Source organism: Oryx dammah, unplaced genomic scaffold (assembly GCF_014754425.2).
Source record: "Oryx dammah isolate SB20612 unplaced genomic scaffold, SCBI_Odam_1.1 HiC_scaffold_23, whole genome shotgun sequence".
In the NCBI taxonomy this organism is placed as follows: domain Eukaryota; kingdom Metazoa; phylum Chordata; class Mammalia; order Artiodactyla; family Bovidae; genus Oryx; species Oryx dammah.
In genome coordinates this window covers 1,476,033-1,494,322 of record NW_024070207.1, presented here as the reverse complement: position 1 = coordinate 1,494,322, position 18,290 = coordinate 1,476,033, and positions in this window count along the sequence as shown.

Here is an 18,290-nt window from a genome sequence, read left to right as displayed (position 1 = left end):
AGTTCGAGGTGTCATATTGTCAATAAAATAATCAAACATTCTACCCCAAACAAACCTTCTCCCTTTTCTCAATTGTATCACCCCTGGGTCCATGGCTACTGGTTTCCTGGTGTGAGGGGTGGGGTAACATTTTCAACCAATGCTAACTCCAAATACATTATGTTTCCTTCAATCAGCTTACATTACCTCTTGCTTTTATCTTTCATTTAGTCTCTGCTATCAATTTTTAAAAGCTTAACCCATTTTTCTTGAAAAACTATCTTCAAAGAAGAAAAAGCTAGTTTGATAGCCACAACTGAGACATATCTTTAAACTATTGGTGTACATAGAAGATTCTGTCAGGAAGAAAATAAAATAATATAAAGTAAGAAATGTTGAAAGCTAACAGCCATGAAAATGGGAAGAATGAATATGTTTATTTTATTCTGATTTCAGAACTCTTAGAAAAATTTATAATATCCCTTAGGAGCAATAATAAATGTCCAGAGGATCCTGGTTCATTCTATCAACACCAGTCAAAAGTTAAGGAGGTGGTGTTTCAAGGTAATGACCTTAGAAACTCAGCCTTTGTTCCTTTTCTCACTTGGTAAGTGACTTAGCACCCAGGTCAGCTGTTGGTCATATTAAGATACTTGTATAACGTTTTTCATCACTGTTGAAACAAGTTACCACAAACTTTCTGGCTTAAAACAACAAAAATTTATTATTTCACAGTCCTGGAGGCTAAAAGTCCAAACTCAGTATCACTTGGCTGAAATGAAATATGTGGGCAGGGCCACACTTCCTTTTCAGGAAGAGGAGAACCAGTAGCTGTCAACATTGCTTGGCTTTTGGTTGCATTGCTCCAATCTCTGCCCCTGTCTTCAAATACCTTTTTAAAACAGTACAAAGAAACTCAGGGTACAAATTGTAAATTAAAAGTATACATTATAACTACAGTGTATATCTAAAAAGATTTCTTAGGGAAAACATGTTTCTGTGTATCTTTGTTCATAATCTGTGGTTATCATTGCTGACCCAGCTCTTTCCGTCTAGATCCCCACGTGTCTGATTTCACCTGCAAATTTTACCCCGGTTTTATTAGTATTCCAAGCCAGCATCTTTGCTTTCTCAATGTCCCTTACTCCACCTCCAATAAAATAGTCTTATACAGGATGCTTGGGGCTGGTGCACTGGGATGACCCAGAGGGATAGTATGGGGAGGGAGGTGGGAGGGGGGTTCAGGATGGGGAACACGTGTACACCCGTGGTGGATTCATGTTGATGTATGGCAAAACCAATACAATATTCTAAAGTAATTAGCCTCCAATTAAAATAAATAAATTTATGTTTTAAAAAGTCTTATAAAATGTTGGTGGCACCGATAGAGGGCTGACCTAGCATAAGTTTGCAACTAGTGAATGTTAGTTATCCTTTCAAGTAATGATTTTGAGATAATGCCTATGATTCTAATGTATAAAATTAAAGAAATCAACAACTTGCAAAGTCATTGATGATATATCATTTCATTAAGACATAAACAACAAAGCAAGTCTCTATTTTGCTGTTCAACCAGTTCTAGTTATACAAGACAATTCATAGAGATCTGCTGTACAACATTGTGTTTAGAGTTAATGATGATTTTTTTTCACACTTAAAATTTAAAAGGATAAATCTCATGATATGCTTTCACCACAATATAAAGAACTATTTTTCAAAAGAGGTAGGCCTATTATACAGAGTGAATAAAGTCAGAAAGAGAAAGATAAATATTATATAAGTTGAGTTCAGTTGCTCAATCCTCTACGAAACTTTGTGACCCCATGTGCTGCAGCACACCTGGCCTCCTTGTCCATCACCAAAGCCCAGAGTCCACCCAAACCCATGTCCATTGAGTCAGTGATGCCATCCAACAATCTCATCCTCTGTCGTCCCCTTCTCCTCCAGGTCTCAATCTTTCCCAGCATCAGGGTCTTTTCAAATGAGTCAGCTCTGCGCATCAGGTGGCCAAAGTATTGCAGTTTCAGATTCAGCATCTGTCCTTCCAATGAACAACCAGGACTGATCTCCTTTAGGATGGACTGGGTGGATCTCCTTGCAGTCCAAGGGACTCTCAATAGTCTTTTCCAGCACCACAGTTCAAAAGCATCAGTTCTTCAGTGCTCAGCTTTCTTTACAGTCCAACTCTCACATCCATACATAACCACTGGAAAAACCATAGCCTTGACTAGACGGACCTTTGTTGACAAAGTAATGTCTCTGCTTTTTAATATGCTGTCTAGGTTGGACATAACTTTCCTTCCAAGGAGTACGTGTCTTTTAATTTCATGGCTGTAATCGTCATCTGCAGTGATTATAGAGACCAGAAAAATAAAGTCAGCCACTGTGTCCACTGTTTCCACATCTATTTGCCATGAAGTGATGTGACTGGATGCCATGATCTTCGTTTTCTGAATGTTGAGCTTTAAGCCAACTTTTTCACTCTCCTCTTTCACTTTCATCAAGAGGCTCCTTAGTTCTTCTTCACTTTCTGCCATAAGGGTGGTGTCTTCTGCATATCTGAGGCTGTTGATATTTCTCCCGGCAATCTTGATTCTACCTTGTGCTTCCTCCAGCCCAATTTGCTCATGATGTACTCTGCATAGAAGTCAAATAAGCAAGGTGACAATATACAGCCTTGACGTACTCCTTTTCCTATTTGGAATCAGTCTGTTGTTCCATATCCAGTTCTAACTGTGGCTTCCTGGCCTGCACACAGGTTTCTCAAGAGGGAGGTCAGGTGGTCTGGTATTCCCATCTCTTTCAGAATTTTCCACAGTTTATTGTGATCCACACAGTCAAAGGCTTTGGTATAGTCAATAAAGCAGAAATATGTTTTTTCTGGAACTCTCTTGCTTTTTGGATGACCCAGCAGATGTTGGCAATTTGATCTCTGTTTTCTCTGCCTTTTCTAATACCAGCTTGAATATCTGGTAGTTCACGGTTCACATATTGCTGAAGCCTGGCTTGGAGAATTTTGAGCATTACTTTACTAGCATGTGAGATGAGTGCAATTGTGCGGTAGTTTGAGCATTCTTTGACATTGCCTTTCTTTGGGATTGGAATGAAAACTGACCTTTTCCAGTCCTGTGGCCACTGCTGAGTTTTCCAAATTTGTTGGCATCTTGAGTGCAGCACTTTCACAGCATCATCTTTCAGGATTTGAAATAGCTCAACTGGAATTCCATCACCTCCACTAGCTTTGTTTGTAGTGATGCTTCCTAAGGCCCACTTGACTTCACATTCTAGGATGTCTGGCTCTAAGTGAGTGATCACAACATCGTGATTATCTGCTTCATGAAGATCTTTTTTGGACAGTTCTTCTGTATATTCTTGCTACCTCTTCTTAATATCTTCTGCTTCTGTTAGGTCCCTATGATTTGTGTCTTTTATTGAGCCCATCTTTGCATAAAATGTTCCCTTGCTATGTCTAATTTTCTTGAAGAGCTCTCTAGTATTTCCCATTCTATTGTTTTCCTCTATTTCTTTGCATTGATCACTAAAGAAGGCTTTCTTATCTCTCCTTACTATTCTTTGGAACTCTGCATTCAGATGGGTATATCTTTCCTTTTTCTCCTTTGCTTTTCACTTCCCTTCTTTTCACAGCTATTTGTAAGGCCTCCTCATACAGCCATTTTGCTTTTTTGCATTTCTTTTTCTTGGGGATGATCTTGATTCCTGTCTCCTGTACAATGTCACAAACCTCCATCCATAGTTCATCAGGCACTGTGTCTATCAGATCTAGTCCCTTAAATCTATTTCTCACTTCCACTGTATAGTCATAAGGGATCCTAATGCATAAATATGGAGTCTAGAAAGATGGTACCAATGAATTTATGTGCAAGGCAGCAATGGAGAAACAGACATACAGAACAGACTTATGGACGGTGGAGAGGGAAAGAGAGGGTGAGATGTATGGAGAGAGTAACATGGAAACTTACATTATATTACCATATGTAAAATATCTAGCCAATGGGAATTTGATGTATATCTCTGGGAACTCAAACAGGGGCTCTTATCAACCTAGAGGAATGGGATGTGGAGGGAAATGGAGGAGAGCTTCAAGAGGGAGGTGATATATGTATACCTGTGGCTGATTCATGTTGATATTTGACAGAAAACAAAATTCTGTAAAGAAATTATCCTTCAATTAAAATACAAATTTTTTAAAAAGAGGTAGACAACATTTGGGCTTCCCTGGTGGCTCAGTGTTAAAATATTTGCCTGCAGGGCAGGAGACCCAGGTTCGATCCCTGGGTTGGGAAGATCCCCTGGAGGAGGGCATGGCAACCCACTCCAGTGTTCTTGCCTGGAGAATCCCATAGTTGGAGGGGCCTAGCAGGCAGTAGTCCATAGTGTTGCACAAAGTTGGACGTGACTGAAGTGACTAAGCAGCAGCAGCAGCAGACAACATATATGCAAAATATAAATGAATCATATCATAAGACAGAATTCTAGGCAGAGCTGATGCCCTTTTTTTTTAACCTTTCTAAGACCTTTAGCTTTAGAAAATGTCTAATATTTCCTTTGTTTCATCTGTGTTCTTTTATTCTCTTAATACTCTCAAGGATTAATTGAGCATGAAAACCATGTTTTCTTAACTGAAATGATCCATTGTCCACGCAGGTTATGGTTCTCAGATGACTCTTAACTCCTCCTCCCTCCTTGCTCAAGACTGTATTACCAGTACCTAGCCTAGTACAAGGCACGTAGTAGGAGCTTACAAATTACTTGCTGAATGAATGAAAAGTGATCTTCTGATTTGGAAAGGGAATAAACAAACTAGCTGATTATTGATTAAACCAGATTGTTAGCATCTGGTAGTGATAATGAATTGCTTCCCTGCATTTATACAATTCCCTGTGTTAGGAACATTTATAGAAATATTCTTAAAGGTGCTGGACTTTCTCTTCCTTGAAAATGTTCCAGATATTTTGACCATAATCAAATTTTTAAGAATGTTTGTTGTATTCTGCATCTAATGGTCTAGCCTTGGTTCTGCAGAATAACCAACACTTGATTGAAATAATGTGAAGAAAGTTGTGGAATAGAGCATTCTCCTCATTTGAAGTTACTCCTGCTTTTTTTTTTTTTCTAATTAGTCACTGGTTTTCTATTCCATGAATGCTTGAATCTAAATTTTTTGCCTATCACTGAATAACCATTAGACTTTTACAAATATGAACAACTACATGTACATGAGTTCAATTCAGTTGAGTTCAGTTGCTCAGTAATAGCCAACTCTTTGCGACCCCATGAACTGCAGCACTCCAGGCCTCCCTGTCCATCACCAAAGCCCAGAGTCCACACAAGCCCATGTCCATCGAGTTGGTGATGCCATCCAACCATCTCATCCTCTGTCATCACCTTCTCCTCCTGCCCTCAATCTTTCCCAGCATCAGGGTCTTTTGAAATGAGTCAGTTCTTCTCATCAGGTGGCCAAAATATTGAGTTTCAGCTTCAACATCAGCCCTTCCAATGAACACCCAGGACTGATCTCCTTTAGGATGGACTGGTTGGATCTGCTTGCAGTCCAAGGGACTCTCAAGAGTCTTCTCCAACACCACTGTTCAAAAGCATCAATTCTTCTGAGCTCAGCTTTCCTTATAGTCCAACTCTCACATCCATACATGACTACAGGAAAAATCATAGACTTGTCTAGATGGACCCTTGTGACAAATTAATGTCTCTGCTTTTTAATATGCTGTCTAGCGTGGTCATAACTTTCCTTCCAAGGAGTGTCTCTTAATTTCATGGCTGCAATCACCATCGGCAGGGATTTTGGAGACCAGAAAAATAAGTCACCCACTGTGTCCACTGTTTCCACATCTATTTGCCATGAAATGATGGGACTGGATGACATGATCTTAGTTTTCTGAATGTTGAACTTTAAGCCAACTTTTTCCCTCTCCTCTTTCAATTTTTTCAAGAAGCTCTTTAGTTCTTCTTCGCTTTCTACTGCAAGGGTGGTGTCATCTGCATATCTGAGGTTATTGATATTTCTCCCGGCAATCTTGATTGCAGCTTTGCTTCCTCCAGCCCAGTATTACTCATGATGTACTCTGCACAGAAGTTAATTAAGCAGGGTGACAATATACAACCTTGATGTACTCCTTTTCCTATTTGGAACCAGTCTGTTGTTCCATGTCCAGTTCTAACTGTTGCTTCCTGACCTGCATACAGATTTCTCAAGAGGCAGGTCAGGTGGTCTGGTATTCCCATCTCTGAGTTTATTGTGATCCACACAGTCAAAGGCATTGGCATAGTCAATAAAGCAGAAATAGATGTTTCTATGGAACTCTCTTGCTTTTTTGATGATCCAGCAGATGTTAGCCATTTGATCTCTGGTTCCTCTGCCTTTTCTAAAACCAGCTTGAACATCTGGAAGTTCAGGGTTCACGTATTGCTAAACCCTGGCTTGGAGAATTTTAAACACTTCTTTACTAGCTTGTGAGTTGAGTGCAATTGTGCAGTAGTTTGAGCATTCTTTGCCATTGCCTTTCTTTGGGATTGGAATGAAAACTGACCTTTTCCAGTCCTATGGCCACTGCTGAGTTTTCCAAATTTGCTGGCCTATTGAGTACAACACTCTCACAGTATCATCTTTCAGGATTTGAAATAGCTCAATGGGAATTCCATCATCTCCTATGAAAGCTTTATTCATAGTGATGTTTCCTAAGGCCCACTTGACTTCACATTCCAGGATGTCTGGCTCTAGGTGACTGATCACAACATCGTGATTATCTGTGTCATGAAGATCTTTTTGTACAGTTCTTCCATGTATTCTTGCCACCTCTTCTTAATATCTTCTGCTTCTGTTAGGTCCCTACCATTTCTGTCCTTTATTGAGCCCATCTTTGCATAAAATGTTCCCTTGGTATCTCTAATTTTCTTGAAGAGATCTCTAGTGATTCCCATTCTGTTGTTTTCCTCTTTCTTTGCATTGATCACTGAGGAAGGCTTTCTTATCTCTCCTTGCTATTCTTTGGAACTCTGCATTCAAATGGGTATATCTTTCCTTTTTCTCCTTTGTTTTTCACTTCCCTTCTTTCCACAGCTATTTGTAAGGCCTCCTCAGACAGTCATTTTGCTTTTTTGCATTTCTTTTTCTTGGGGATGGTCTTGATTCCTGTCTCCTGTACAATGTCGTGTACATAGTTTTATTTAAAATCTTTGCAAATATAGATAATGCATGTAGTAGAAATGATCATCTATCTGCCCAGCTTTGTGAAAAAATGTGTTAATTGGAATGAAATAGTGGTGTTCAGTAGCATATAATAAAATTTTGCTAATTATAACTGTGGTAAATTAAAATGTGTTTGTGTTACTATAAGTTCCATTCTCATTTCACAGCATAAATCCAGGCTTCCCTCTCATTTTATAAGCTAAAACTTGTAATCATGACATAGAATTAAATAAAAGAGAAATACATTTATGGTAATAGAAATCTAAAGATAATGATTACAAACTTGTTCATTTTTCTTTGTGACAGTTTCCAGATGGAGTTATGTGGAACTGCCACCATTGAGGAGAATGTTAATGTCTTCATATATTGCTTAACTCTTTGGTGCATAAATGAGTTAAATAGTTGGTTTCTTAGGACACATTCATGAATCCAAATGAAGCAAAGAGAATGCAATCACTTAGTAATAGTGAGGACAGCTAATCCCAGTCTGTTCTCTTCACACAGTTTATAAAATTATATCTGAAGAACAACAGAGGACAAGATATCCTGTATTTCCATATGGCAAAAATTAACTTTCTCAGTGCCAGAATTTTAACAGATTTCATTTAGAAGTTTTCAAAAATGTGATGCATGTTTTTTCCCCCCTACTTCATTAAGTGTGGCATGCTGTCATTTAATCTTTTATTAGTGATTCAGAATCATCGTTTCAGCCCTGAAAATATAGTTTTGTTAACACTTTTGATAGTGTAATGACTTTAGAAGTATTTTGGGACTTCCTTCCTAGAAAAATACCCTGACATGAATTTTCATCTTATTTTCTTCTCTTATTTCTCTATATAGAGGTACCACAAATGAATGTTTTGAATAATATGATATGTCTATCATTATGCACAATTAATAAGTAGATTAAATGCTAAAATAAGTGATTTTCTTATTCTCCAGAAAATCATCGTCTTTATTTCTTCTTGAATTGGCCACAGGATTCAGAACACTATCTCTCACTTCTTTACACTTTACAAAACAAGTCGGGGTTTTATCTTCATCTGCTCCTATGTAGTTTTCTTCTTTGCATTATTTGCTACCAAGATATAGGCAAGTTAGCCATCACTGTTTCAAGAATTTGTGAAATTGTGCTCTGCTGGAGGGTATACCTCAAGAGTGACCAATTATTCATCACCACTATTAGTTCATAATTAATATTAGGTAACAGCACTCCTGCTGATGAGACACCACACTTCAGTGTTCTCCATGTCTTATGTGATATTTGTCTTATAATTGAATCCCAAATATATTAAAATGTCTATAATTTTGTTAAAATCAGAATGAAGGCCTTGTATCATTCCTGCATAATGCATCAACTTTCCCAAGAAATTCCATCTGTCACATATCATATTCTGAAAAGCACATAGTTTTATATGATCAGCGAGGTAGCATTCTGGAAACAGAGAAGTAGAAAAAATATATTCCCTGGAGAGCTAGTCTTGCTTTTTTTTTTTTTTTCCTTAAGTGAGCTATTTAGAAATCCAGAGCTGTGGTTCTCAATCATAGTGAACATAGAGAATAACATGGTCCCTTGGAAATGTTCTAAAAAATACCTCACCCCAAATCGTGATTTAGTAAGTGTGAGGTGGGATGTGTACTTTTGCATTTATTGTAAATACCCCAGATAATTATGATACAGGTGGTCCAGAAATGACACTTTGAGAAGCAGTGTCTAGACTTGTAGTTGTCAACCCTAACTGCAAGTTAGAATCAAATGAAGAAATTTTTAATAATTGCTCATATTGAGACCCCCACCCTCAACTGATGAAATAGAAACTGAATATGTGGCACTGGTGTTGATAATTTTAAAACTTCTCCAGGTGATTTCAAAGTGCAGCTTTGTCTGAGAACCAAGAGTGTAAAGGTAGCTATTTTTTCATCTTCTGATTTGGAAGAACAAAAGAAATAATGGGACAAGACAAAAGAAAGTCTTTCTATCCATGCAAATTTTCCTTCTTGGGAGCTTACAGCATTAAGTTGTAAAAAGCTATATTGAAATTGGTTCTAGCTGAATCAGGATGTTACATGGTGCAGCTGCATAGAACTGTCCCTATGCAGATTAAATCTAAATCTAATCATATACTTTGTTCCCAGCCCATGCAGCCTCCTTAGCATTGCAGGGCCACACAGAATCTTCGACTAAACCTGTCAGTAAACAGATGAGCTTCATATAGCCTTACAATAGTAACATACCTGAATTAGCTGTGCGGCTGTTTCTCTTTTGACTCTGGCTTTTCACCTGACTTCTCGCCTTATTCTTTGTTAAACAGTGGTTTCTTCATTATCCCTTGCATGCCTGGGCTCCTACCTAGATTCTATGTTCAATGCTTTCACTCACTGGATGTTCAAAAGCATTCAATCCCCAAGATGGTATCTCAAGCACCTTGCCTGAGGGTTTTTGTTGTTTTAAATATTTATTTTGTAAAAATTAATATTTGCAGAAAAGTTGTAAGAATAGAACTAGGAACTCTCATCTATCTTATACTCAGATTCACCAACTTTTTATATTTTCCTTCTGTCTCTCTTTATGTATGTATGTATATGGGTGTATGTATTTATGCATTTTTGAGAGAGGGTGACTTGTAGACATCCATGCCTACATTTTTCCCTACATAATTCTGCATGTATTTTCTAGGAACAAGAGTCTTCTATTACATGGTGGTAGTTGTCAAAATCAGGAAATTTAACGTTTATATGCAACTGTTATCTAACCCATAGTCAATATTCAAATCTCATCAGTTACCCCAATAATGTCTTGTGTAGTTCTTTTTCCTGGTCCAGAATCTAATCTTGTATCACTTATTGAATTTATTAGTCATTTCTCTTTAATATCCTTTAATTAAGAACAGTCCCTTCTGTATTTTTAGGCTTTGATATTTTTCAAGTGTACAGGATAGGTACTTTAAAGAATATTGCTTGATGGTGTTTCCTTATGCAGAGATTCTGGTTATGAATATTTTGGCAGGAATATCTCATAAATGATACAGTATCCTACTCAGGATGTAATATTGGGAGCCTTATTTAAGGTGGTATCTATTAGTTTTCTCTCCTGTAGCACTGTAATTAATAAATAATTGTTGAGTTCCGTTCAGTTGCTCAGTTGTGTCCAACTATTTGTGACCCCAAGAACTGCAACACACCAGGCCTCCCTGTCCATCACCAACTCCCAGAGTCCACCCAAACCCATGTCCATTGAGTCAGTGATGCCATCCAACCATCTCATTCTCTGTAGTTCTCTTCTCCTCCTGCGTTCAATCTTTCACAGCATCAAGATCCTTTCAAACGAATCAGCTCTTTGCATCAGGTGACCAAAGTACTGGAGTTTCAGCTTCAACATCAGTCTTTCCAGTGAACACCTAGGACTGATTTCCTTTAGGATGGACTGGTTGGATTTCCTTGCAGTCCAAGGGACTCCAAAGAGTCTTGTTCAAAAGCATCAATTTTTGGCACTCAGCTTTCTTTATATTCCAACTCTCACATCCATACATGAACACTGGAAAAACAATAGCCTTGACTAGACGGAACTTTGTTGGCAAAGTAATGTCTCTGCCTTTTAATATGCTGTCTAGGTTGGTCATAACTTTCCTTCCAAGAAGTAAGCATCTTTAATTTCATGGCTGCAATCACCATCTGCAGTGATTTTGGAGCCCAGAAAAATAAAGTCAGCCACTGTGTCCACTGTTTCCCCATCTATTTGCCATGAAATGATGGGACTGGATGCCATGATCTTCGTTTTCTGAATGTTGAGCTTTAAGCCGACTTTTCACTCTCCTCTTTCACTTTCATCAAGAGGCTGTTTAGTTCTTCTTCACTTTCTGCCATAAGGGTGGTGTCATCTGCATATCTGAGGTTATTGATATTTCTCCCAGCAATCTTGATTCCAGCTTATGCTTCTTCCAGCCCAGTGTTGCTCATGATGTAGTCTGCATAGAAGCTAAATAAGCAAGGTGACAATATACAGCCTTGACGTACTCCTTTTCCTATTTGGAACCAGTCTGTTGTTCCATGTCCAATTCTAACTGTTGCTTCCTGACCTGCATACAGGTTTCTCAAGAGGCAAATCAGGTGGTCTGGTATTCCCATCTCTTTCAGAATTTTCCACATTTTATTGTGATCCACACAGTCAAAGGCTTTGGCGTAGTCAATAAAGCAGAAATAGATGTTTTTCTGAAACTTGCTTTTTCCATGATCCAGCAGATGTTGGCAATTTGATCTCTGGTTCCTCTGCCTTTTCTAAAACCAGCTTGAACATCTGGAAGTTCATGGTTCATGTATTGCTGAAGCCTCACTTTGAGGATTTTAAGCATTACTTTACTAGCGTGTGAGATGAATGCAATTGTGCAGTAGTTTGAGCATTCTTTGGCATTGCCTTTCTTTGGGCTTGGAATGAAAACTGTCATTTTCCAGTCCTGTGGCCACTGCTGAGTTTTCCAAATTTGCTCCATATTGAGTGCAGCACTTTCACAGCACCATCTTTCAGGATTTGAAATAGCTCAACTGGAATTCCATCACCTCCACTAGCATTGTTCATAGTGATGCTTCCTAAGGCCCACTTGACTTCACATTCCAGGATGTTTGGCTCTAGGTGGGTGATCACACCATCGTAATTGTCTGGGTCATGAAGATCTTTTATAATTTGTAGGGATAATTTGTAGGGAGGTCATTTTACGGCTAGATTTACACATTCTGTTTCTCATCAAAATTTCACCCATTGGGTTTTCTGCTGTAAGAACATACTTCCCTTCACCCGCCTTTGATTTATGTATAACCATATGGGCTCATGGATTCCTATTTTATTCAGTGGAATATAATCCATTGCTGTTAGTATGCAAATTTATTTGAATGTTCATATTGTTCTTTTGGGCTTCCCTGGTAGCTCAGATGGTAAAGAGTCTGCCTCCAGTGTAGGAGACCTAGGTTCCAATCCCTGTGTGGGGATGATCCTCTGGAGAAGGAAATGACAACCCATGCCAGTGTTCTTGTATAGAAAATCCCATGGACAGAGGAGAAATCTGGTGGGCTACAATCCATGGGGTTGCAAAGAGTTGGACAGGACTGAGTAGTGACTAACACTTTCACTTTCATTGTTCCTTTGAGCTGTCTCCTCTTTTTCACATGTCCCCATTATTCTTTAAGTACTTTCTTGTTTCCTGATTTCAAATCATGTTCCTAGGTACATGTTGTATTTAATCTGTTCCTTCCCTGGAATCAACAAAGGAGCCCAGGTTCCCGACTTGAGATGTGCTCATTATTATTGATGCTTCATTTCTTTTATATTATTTCAGCAGATTAAGCTATGAAATATATCTTTGTACCAGGGTATATTTCTCTTTCTCATATATATATGTCTCCCATAGTGGTACTTTCAATTCCAGTTAAGCAAAGCAGGGTACATTTTGTATCCTCCTTTCCATATATGTAACTCCCCCAACAGTAAGAAACTTAACTCTCATAATCCTCAATATATTTAATCATTTGCTCATGTTTGGAATATATAAGATGGTAGTTTAAAAATTTCTAACCCATTTCACTGTAAAAACTTTGCCTGGATTTTAAATTTAGGTTCCAACCCTCTATAAGTGGGATCCCAATGAACAGTATCCCAGTTTGCTCTCCCAGGGTCCTTCCTGAAGATGGGGTCTTTTTTCATAAGTGCAGTTTTTGAGTCCCAAAGCCCATCATTTACTGATACACTTGTCTAAAATGGAAAGTTTCCTTCCTCGAATCTTTGACTACTGCCTGTTTTCAATAGCATTCCCAATTGCCTACCACCATATTGTAAATTATTTTTGCCAGGGCTTCTCTGTATCTCCAACTGGTCTGTGCAATCTCTATCCAACACACTTCACTTCCAACAAAGCTCTGATTCAGACCAGTATAAGGAATCATCCATAGTCTTTTTGTTGTGCTTAAAAGAGAAATTGTACTGTATGCAAGAGCATGCACGGACATGTGTCTGTGTGTTTGTGTGTGTGTATATATCTGTGTGTAGAGGGAGTTGTGGATGTGTGTGGAAATGATTCCTTGACAGGCACTTTAAAAACTAAAAGTTAGCAACTATTTCCAAAACTGTTCAGTTTTATCAGCGTTGCAAGTATATAATATATTCACATAATTTTCAAAAGGCTTTTTCCTGGAAAAAATTAATTTCTTTTGCAGCATCATAAAGTCCTGTCTTTTTTTTTTTAATACCAACTATATTTAGCCTTCTAATGCTCCGTCTCACTTTGAAATGTCAAAGTCATCCTTCTGAAAAGTCACACAATTAGGTCAAATATATTGCCTAATAAAAATCTGTCACCTTCTCAACGAGCACTGGGACAAAATTAAGAGGTCTTTAAGAACCATTCATGCAATACAAGGCCTAGATCTTCTAATTTGAACATCCAATGTTTTTTTTTTTTTTCAACTCTGTACATAATTTTATTTTCACATATCATCCAATGTTTTAATGATTCAAAATCTATTTTAAAAATCAAACACTACTCTTGGGGAAGACACTGAGAAGACACAATATTCCATTTGAGACTGTGAACTAAAGAGTCAGATAGAACTAAATCTATGTTACCCAACTTTTCTGCAATTCAGTTTCTTTATCTGTAAAGTGGGTATAATAACTTGCAGGGTTACTGCATTAACTAATACACTGTAATAAAACATTTAATGGTGTACTTACACCTAGGAAATATTCCGTAAATGTTATATCTTCTTATAAATGTTATTCAGATCTGTACTCCTTTTCTGTGCTTTTAGTTCTTGGTTGTTTTGCCTTTTTTTCCCTTGTAATTGTTTGCAATTCTGCTCTTTGCCCTTCAGTGAAAGGAGCATGGATGATTTCCATGCTGCCCTGCTTCTGCCGTGTTGTTTGTGCATGTGGTATTGGTCAAGGCTTATTGCTTATTCCAACATAGCTCAGCTTGTGCCTGTGGTACTGTTGGTCTTAAGAGGCTGTATTGAGGTCCTGGGATGCATCTACCTGCTTTTCACATCTAAGATGATATTGATGAGGTATAAGGGACTCTCAGTTATTGTCCTACTCCTAACTACTCTTCAAATCAAGTTTGTCTTTTGTCTCTTCATTGTTAGCTGTCTTCTTTCTGATATATGTTGCTTTTTGCTACTCCACCTACCAACTGCTTCAGGTCACTGCCACTATACATGTCTTTTCTATTTTCTTCCTTTAACTGCTTCTCTATTATTTTCTTGACTTCATTTCCATGAGCTGTCTTAGGCTGCTATTTTGTAAAATAACCAGTCAATGTAATACTCTTTTCATACAATTAAATACATAATGAATTGACTAGTCATCATATACTGATTGAAATATTTAGGTTTCTTGTACTTCTTTCATCTGTCTATTCATTGGTGGATATTTAAAGGCTACACCTTTGATTTTATATATGGTTTCATTTTGTTTGGATGGCTTCTAAGATATATGCTATTACAATAGACTGAGATATTCAGACACCTAATCTTTGGGGGAGCTGAGGTCTTACCACATTTTGAACCCAGAAAAATATTTCCTAAAACATATATATAGATATAAAATAATATTCCTATAGAAGCAGCATTTGTTGAGTTTATCATGTACCAGGCATTCATAAACACAGTTTTGCAAAAACATATATATATATATATGTTTTAGGAAATATTTATATATATATTATATCTATAAATATATATATATATAATAAATATATATATAATCAGAAGCTTCTTTGTCTGGGAAGATACTGGAAAGAGGCAAGGTAGAATTTAAGGAATAGCCTCTGGAGTCAGACAGAGCTGTCCTTGGAAAAGCACAGATAACATCCTTTTTTTTTTTTAACCTGTCTCCTTTTCAATTTTTATCTGTAAAGAAATTACACAGATGGAGGCAGGGGCCTCTGCAATGTAGAACCATAATAGCTTTACTTTCCTGATTCTAAAAGAGCACAGAAATCTTTTTGAAATACGGGGCATCATATTAGCTATAGGCAGTTTTCTGCTTCTTTTCAGAGCTAAGCTGTCTAAGTGGGTTTGCACAGAGCATTGGGCATGCATGTACCTTAGTCATGAGGGGATTGTGAGAACCCACAGAGGGCTTCCCCTCAAATAATGGTATTAATGATGCTAAGAAAATAATATTCCTATAGAAGCAGCATTTGTTGAGTTTATCATGTACCAGGCATTCATAAACACAGTTTTGCAGAAACACAGAGTTATTACTATTATTCTCATTTTTACAAATGAGTAAACTGAAGCCTAGAGAGGTTAGTTAATTTGTCCCAAGCCATGAAGGTAGAAAGTTGCAAAGGGGAATTCACATTCAGTGTTATGTTACTCTCAAATACATACTTCTTTTTGAAATCACTCTCTGGCATACTTATAAACCTACATGAGACTTTTATATTATATACTCTGTCTCATCTGAAATCTATATGCAGAAAAAGAATCAGACTTGATTTCATTTGTATGAATACATTTTCAGATGTCTAGCTGAAAAAAAGATGCATTTTTTATTCACCAACATTCATAACCAATTGAACAATACATACAATGGCCAGAAGATAGAAATCAAACTATCATGTTTATTGCTAAGTTATATTTGAGGCAGTGGCTTAGCATCCACCTCTCTCTCCAATCTTAGTACTGCTCACCTGAGGGTCAATTTGGTTCTGCAGAAGATACCATTTACCTAGTATTGCTCCCATACACTGGTCTTGTGTGAAGAGGGAAGGAGAATGCTTACAGATTTAGATTATCAGCCTACTAATATAATTTTGGAACAATGGCCATAACCCACCTACCAGGAAACTCACTGCATCTCAGTGGAGAGGACTAAGAGGTAAGGCAAGAGGCCTAAAGGTTTAGTCCCTCCTTGGGGAAATTAGAGCACTGAAGAATAAATATTCCCTCTAATATCTCTGAAGTTTAGACATTTTACCCAGTGATTCATACAATAAAAATGATATAGCAAGGCTACAGTCAATATATAGTTTTGTTTGAAGAGAAAAATAAAGACTGGGTGAAAAGCAGCCAAATAAATTCTTCTTAGAAATATAACACTTTCTGTGATCCCAGCTAACATGGCTTTGAGGTAAATTTCCTTTTCAAATCAATGAAACCTATAAAAGGTCTTCCTTTGGCTCAGACGGTAAAGCGTCCACCTACAGTGCAGGAGACCTGGATTCGATCCCTGGGTCAGGAAGACCCTCTGGAGAAGGAAATGGCAACCCACTCCACTTGCCTGGAAAATACCATGGACGGAGGAGCACAGTATGCTACAGTCCATGGAGTCGCAAAGATCTGGACACAACTTAGCGACTTCACTTCACTTCAGTTCGTTTTCATGAATAATCCACTTCCCCAAGAAAGTTGTATTGGAGGAATGCATTCTCTTGATCTTCCAAGAATGTATATGACCAAGCCCACTGGAATCTGGAGGACAAACAGGGAAATCAACAGAAGACAAACTATGTGAATGTGTATACACCTCTTTTGTCTATCACAGGAATGAATGGATATGTCTGTACAAATACATGGAAATTGAACTTGAGGAGCCTCTATGAATGACAATTTTTATAAAATGGAAACAATGACAATTTTTATCTGTACACTTTTAAAAAGGAATTTCATGACTTTGGCATTTGTGCTTTCTTGTACCAGGAACCATACAAAGACATTTATGTATATTATCTCATTTAATACAATATTCTTTAATATATATGTTGTTGTTGTTCAGTCACTAAGTTATGTCTGACTCTTTGTGACCCCATGGACTTTAGCAAGCCAAGCTTCCTTGTCCTTCATTATCTCCCAGAGTCTGCTCCAATTCATGTTTTTGAAATTCCAGAGTTTGCTCCATGCATTGAGTCAGTGATGTGATCTAACCATCTCATCTATGCTTACCCCTTCTTTTTCCTTCAGTCTTTCCAGCATCAGAGTCTTTTACAATGAGTTGGCTCTTGGCATCAGGTGGGCAAAGTACTGGAACTTCAGCTTCAGCATCAGTCCTTTCAGTAACTATTCAAGATTTATCTCCTTTAGGGTTGACTGGTTTGATATTTTTGCTGTCCAAGGGATTCTCAAAAATCTTCTACAGAACCTCAATTCAAAAGCATCAGTTCTTCAACACTAAGCCTTCTTTATGGGCTAGCTTTCACATACATACAGAACTACCAGAAAAACCATAGCTTTGACTATGCAGACCTTTGTCAGCAAAGTGATGTCTCTGCTTTTTAATATGCTGTCTAGGCTTCACAGGTGGCTCAGTGGTAAAGAATCTGCCTGCTAATGCAGGAGACACAAGATACACCGGTTTGCTCCCTGAGCCAGAAAGATCTCCTGGAGTAGGAAATGGCAACCCACTCCAGTATTCTTGCCTGGAAAATTCCATGGACAGAGGATCCTCATGATCTACAGTCAGTGGGATCACAGAGTTGGGAGCAATTTAGCACATACATACACTAGATTTTTCATAGCTTTCCTTCCAAGGAGCAAGTGTCTTTTACTTTCATAGCTGCAGTCACCATCTTCAGTGATTTTTGAAGCTCAAGAAAATAAAATATGTCACTGCTTCCACTTTCCCCCTTCTATTTGCCATGAAGTGAAGTGATGGGACTGGATGCTATGATCTTAGTTGTTTGAATGCTGAGTTTTAAGCCAGCTTTTTCACTCTCCTCTTTCACTTTCATCAAGAGACTTTAGTTTTTCTTCCCTTTCTGCCATTAGGATGGTATCATCTGCATATCTGAGGATGTTGATATTTCTCCCGGCAATCTTGATTCCAGCTTGTGCTTTATCAAGCCCAGCATTTCACATGCTGTACTCTGCATAGAAGTTAAATAAGCATGGTGACAATATACAGTCTTGTCCTATTGCTTTCCCAATTTTGAACCAGAATGTGTTCCATGTCAAGTTCTAACTGTTGCTTCTTGACCTGCATACAGGTTTCTCAGGAGACAGGTAAAGTGGTCTAGTACTCCCATCTCTTGAAGAACTTTCCACAGTTTGTTGTGATCCAAACTGTCAAAGGCTTTAACTTAAGCAGAAGTAGATTTTT